This window comes from the organism of the source record quoted next, unplaced genomic scaffold, assembly GCF_019419815.1.
Source record: "Pyrus x bretschneideri cultivar Hongxiangsu unplaced genomic scaffold, Pyrus_bretschneideri_v1 Contig59, whole genome shotgun sequence".
NCBI lineage: Eukaryota > Viridiplantae > Streptophyta > Magnoliopsida > Rosales > Rosaceae > Pyrus > Pyrus x bretschneideri.
In genome coordinates, this window is record NW_025999797.1 from 2226328 (window position 1) to 2232327 (window position 6000).

Genomic DNA, 6000 nt, shown 5'->3' on the forward strand with positions numbered 1-6000 from the left:
TTTTTACATATTAGGGGTAACAAAGCACTAACGAACAAAGGCGTGGGTCTTCGGCCGTTCCAACATTTATTTCCTCTAAAGGATCTTTGACTTGAGGTTGACTATCCTCGAGCTCGGCTGGTGCAGCCTGAACTTTGTCCAGTGAAAGTACTAGGCCGTTGTCTCATTCGGCTAAAAATTCGACTAGATTTATGCTTGAATTTGGTTGCTTGGAAATATCATACCAAGGGGCCAGCAGTCGTTCCATGGTAGATGAAACCGCGGCCCAGTGCCTGTCCTGGCTGTGTTCAGACATCAGTGTCTTTCGGCCAACCCAAGTCTCGTCAAATCCTGATGGATAGTCTCGGCGCCTACCTCGATTGCTTTCTGTACCGAAATTCTAGTCGGTTGTCCTTTTTCGTTCAAACCCTGGAAAGTAATATAGCTGATGTGATCATCGTAATACCGTGCCTGATTCATATTAGCTTCAAACGGCTGATTGTCGGCTGGATGAACCACAACTGATTTACTGTCCCAAAAGATAAGAACCTGATATAATGAATAGGGAATGCAATTTGTTTAATGGATCCAATCCCGACTGAGCAATGCATTATACTCGGTCTTAGAGTCGATGATAAAGAATGCAGTTATGTGATTGCGACATGCAACGCTTACCTCCAAATGAAGCACTCCTTTAGTCTGGGACTTGTCGCCGACGAAGCTGTTCATGGTTATTCCTGATTGAATGAGTTCATCGTTAGATCGTTGTAGTGCCTTCATGACAGATACAGGCATAATATTGACCGTAGCCCCACAATCGACAAAGATTTTGGAGATTGGATAACCTTCAAATGAGCTGTAACATACAACGGCTTCAAATGTTGAAGATTAACCAAAGAAGAACAAGGAAATAGTATAGCTAGAGCTGCTTTAAGTTTGTCATCTTTACTGGCTTGCCCATTTTCCTCGGTGGCGATGAAATCGACTTGTGTTGCTTCCTCGACAACCATGTCCCCATCCAAGAAATTTGGTTGGTGTGTGGTTAGTTGAAATTCAGCAGGTAAGACATAGACCATGCTGATTTCCATATTTTCGAGGACTGAAGGGCCCATCGGGTCTTGGTCATCGTTCTCCAGGTTATCGAGTGTGTTATCATGCTTTGAAGTATTCTCAACCTGATCATTTTTCACCTCATCGGGTACCTGCTCTCGTAGTATATTGACTGAACCTATTTAATGCCGACTATCATCCTCGAGCTTGTTCGTTGCTGAGGTTTGATTTTGTCCATATAATGCTTTACGAGCCCGTTCTTCATAGGCGATTCGGGCGTCCCTTGTGTCTAAGTAGGCATCCAAACGCTTCACATGCTCATTCTCATTGGCCGTAAGGCCAAAGAGAGATACGGCTAAAAAGAATTCGAAATGATGTCGTAAATATTGAAGGTCTTCAAGAGAAAAATGAAGCTCAGCAGTGTCTATGTCTGTGTACGGGTCAACCTCGAAGCCGAGCTTCTCGTATATGCTGGAACCTGGCCTTCATTGCTGGATTAGTGGTTTTCTGGATAATCTGTTTAGCGTCAAGGCAAGTTAGGGCCAGGTCGAGGGCTTCTTGATACGCTTTGGGTAGTTCATACAGGTCATTGGAAAAATGTTTCTTGTGAAATTCTCGCATGTACTCTAGAGACTCTCCGAGAAATGGAGAGTGTAGATTCCATCGAACTCTCAATGACAGCTCTTACGGGGGTAGTGAAGGAAGCTTACTTTCGGCTTCTTTTTTTAAATGCTCGAACTGGGCTTTCATCTTCCCGGGCTGAAGGAGGAGTTTGATGCGCTTCTCAGATTCTTCAATGGTGGTTTCAAAGTTGCGATCAATTACCTTTTTCCCTTGAAGTAATGTGGCCATGATTGATGGGGGTTGTCGGTCGTCTCCACTTCCTGCAGCTTCTTTCGGCTGCCATTTGGCAGCCGAAGTAGCCTGTGTTGCTTGTCGTTGAGCCATGCAGTTTATCTGTTGGCGTCAACATTTCTAAGATTTGGATAATGCAGTATACATACCGGTAGGAGAATTGTAACTATACCACGTTGGTCTCGTGGCTCAGGTGGCTTGAAGGTTTTTTTGTTTGTCGATGAACTTGAGCTGCTGGAGTTATGCGAGTAATAATCCTTGTTATAAAACGACACATCGAAATCAAGACATCGTTTAGCTGAAGTTGGACCGTCCGTTCATATTTGAGGGCTGAGCCTATCGAACACCTTCTGGCGCTGGCCTGCATCGAGTACCTTTAAAGGTGTTGCCGCGTCGTGGATGGTTATCGTGGTGTTGGGACCTGAGTTGGTTTTTCCTTTGGTTCAGTTAGGATAACGCACATTTTGCAATGGCTGCACAAAACCATCAGTCCATCAGTTTCTTCTGCACTGGAGTCTGACAAAGATTCGATTATGCTCAGTCCTGACAACTCTATAGGTGGTTCGTTTGAAAATAGATCAAACTTGAGTCACGGTCGAGAATTCTGCTTTGGGACATGTTGTATTGGAATGAACTCGGCCTTCCCCTTCTCTTTGTTCTTGGGCAAATGAGCATCTACCATGCCAACTGTCGCTGAAGGGAAAGGACTAACGTCGACAGTCATTTGTTTTTCAGGAAATTTTAGCTTGCCTTTATCAATCCAGCTTTGAATAGCATCACGGAACATAATGCAGTTGTTTGTGGTATGCTTATTTGAGTTGTGGTATTTACAATACGTTTAGCCTTTCGGCTCTTCGACCTTTGGAATGTTATGTCCTGGCCAAAGTTTGATGATTGTTGCCAGTAACAACTGGTCGAAAATTGCATCGGCCTTGGTGACATCAAAGGTGTAAACTTTTGATGTTTTCATTGCCTCTTCAAAGGCCGAGCGGGTTTTAGCCTCCTTGGAATTAATTTGAGCCAAAGCCTTGCATACATACGATTTATCTATCATTATCTCGCCCACGTCCACACTGGCGTATCGGGACTCTTCGCCTTCGGCCGATGCATAGATAACCATGGGATTTTTGTAAATCATTCCCCGGGATGGGGATTTCGAGATATTTTCTTCTTGGAGGAAATAATCATATTTCTTGACATGCTGGGCCAGTTCATACATATCTCAGAAGTTTGCCCCCAAGAATTTCTTTTTATATTCCACATCTAGGTCGTTCAAAGCGATTATGACGAATTCAACTTTAGGGAGAGGTACTCGGCACCAATTTCTGGCCGACTTGAACCTTGTTAAGTATTCCATTGTCCGATGTTTGAGCCATCTTAGCCAGTGATGATACTGACATTTCCATCCCCAGTCGATAGAATTGTTCATGGAATTTCTCAACCAGTTCCTCCCAACTTTGGATGGAATTAGGCAAGAGGTTGATGTACCAAGCGAATGCCGAACCTGTTAGCGAGAAGTTGAATAATCGTAATGTATGGAAGTCGTTATTAACATCTCAACTTTGTGCAGTGAACTGAGCCATATGTTCTAACGAAGACAGGGACGATTCGCCAGCAAAAATGCTGAAGTTTGGGATTTTGAAACCTTTAGGATATTCGAACTTCTCTATATAAGTTGGGTATGGATAGATGAACTTTGGGAACTTAGGCCCTTTTTCTAAGGATGAATCGATCATTCTTTAGACATCGATCACATCGACAGATGCCGTTTCCTCTCTCTGATCAAACCCGTCTGATCTGCTGCTTGATCCTCCTCTTTTTTCCAAATCGATTACGAGCAGATCCTGTTTCGGCCTGTAGTGTTCATACCGGATTACCCTTAGGTGGAAGCTATCAGGAACGAACGGTAGGTCCACCGTCGTAAACTTTACTAACCAATAGTTCGAGCATTTTGTTATGTGCCTCACCATTACTGCATATTACTTCAAGTATGCTCCTTATTTCTCGACTGAAAATCTAAGATTTCTTTTCGAGTCTTCTCCGAAGAAAACATCTAGTCAGTGGATCAGAACCTTCACCACCATCTTTATCGCAGTCTTCGATTATTCCTTTGACAAAAATTGCTTTTGTCGCTCTGGTGGTGCTCTCTGCATCACGAGCATGTCCGTCGAGACTAACTTCTTTTTCTTGGTGTGTCATACTCGTTGTTTCGGGTGTGATGGCCGCAAAAGGATTTTGTGCTTGTGACATGCCATCATGATTTGGGTTTTGGACCATAAGTGGAAGGTTAGTCGTTGATTTACCCATCTCTATTTTCTTTTTCACTGACTGTGTCTCAATGGTCATAAACTTCATAGCTTCAGCAATGGGTCCCATTAGGCGTGCCAAAATATTGACCCTAAAAACTACTAAGCCTACGTGGCGCGCTAGCTGAGTAACGAATGAGCTAACTACATCCTTCGGTTGATGCGGGTGTGCCAACTCGTTGGCCAAGCTCGGCTGAGGAGTAAAATGTGTTGATGTTGCGTTGAGTGCGCTACTGACTTCTTGATCTTGCAACTGCGGCCGAAGAAGGAACACGTCTTAGCCTTCGGGTTCTGGAGCCTGAAGACAAGGCTGCTAGTTCTGTGAAGTTCACAGATCGTCGGCGTTGGGTTCGGTCACGATGATTATATTCGTAAGAGTATAAGCACGCCGAATCGGTATCAAGCTATACAGACACAAGTACTCAAAAGAGATGTATGTCTTGATAGTGAATGTGGTTTGGCCGTTAGAATGCCAAACTCTAAAACTTACTTATAAGTATCCAATCATAAAATAACTCGGCGTTCAATATGCCGAGCCCAGTAATATGTAACACCTTACCTTGCCAAAAAGACTAATGAGATGACTTCTTCCAATAAGGATTCAAAAATCCTTCTCGACAAAGACTTGGATAGGTAACCAGTCGACCTCGACGCAGTGCTATTTATCCAAACTGAAGGTCTTCCACGATCGGCTGATTCTACGGCAACATTGTTGTTTATCCAAACTGAAGGTGTCATCGGTTGCCTTCACAGTGCTGTTTATCCAAACTGAAGATGTGTTGGCGAAAAAGAAAATAAAAATCTCAAGGTGTTTGAGAGGTTTCGCGTGGAGAAAGGTTTGCGCAAGGCAGTTTGTGTGTTGAAATTGGAGAGGCTTAAAATGATGCACCTCCTTCTTATTTACAGCAGCCAATCTCTTCATGGTCGAACCAGAACTATACTCGGATTAGGATTATTTGTCCTAATCTAACCAAGTCTTGGCCAATCCTACCTCCATTAGGACTTTGAACCAAACTCTTTATCCGGCCACATTCACTTCTCAAATCTCAACATCCTCATACCATTGAGACTCCTTGTTATGCTAGGATTCGACTTTCCCATCAATCCGTTGCATACTAGGACTCGGCTGATCTTAACCGAGCGGCATCCCATAGAGATGTTTTCTGGCATAAATGGCAAAAATTTTGCCTATAGCTTATTGCTGAATATTGTATATGTCGATGTAACTGCAGTCATGAGCGTAATCACATTTGGTTAGTTGTGAATTTTACTTGTAATGTTGCTATATTTAAATTTTCTCAAGTAAAAAAGAAAAGTCGTGATCAATGTGATTATGCACTTTGTGATTGGCAGAAACCAATATTAAACCCATGGTATCTAGGCCTAATGCTTACTGTTAGATTTTGCAGATGTAGCCCCATTTTCTTAAGACCAACCCACAATTGTACTTGCAACTATATACATATACTTATATTCACTGTTTTCCCCACTTTTTCCAATTTTGCCCTAACTTTTGAATACACAATATTGACATGAGGAGGGCAAAATAGTAATTTTGTACCTTTTGACAAAATGACAATCATATCCTTATTTTTCCTATTTTACCCCTTTTTTTTGGCAAAATGACAGTCATATCCCTATTTTTCCTATTTTACTCTCACTTTTAATACACAATATTTACATAAGGAAGAAAAAAAATAGTAATTATGTAATATTAAGATAAAATATGCATTTATTAACAATGTCACATCCCGGCCCAGGCAGGACCACTTCCTGGGCCCGACTCCATCGTAGCACGATATTGTTTGCT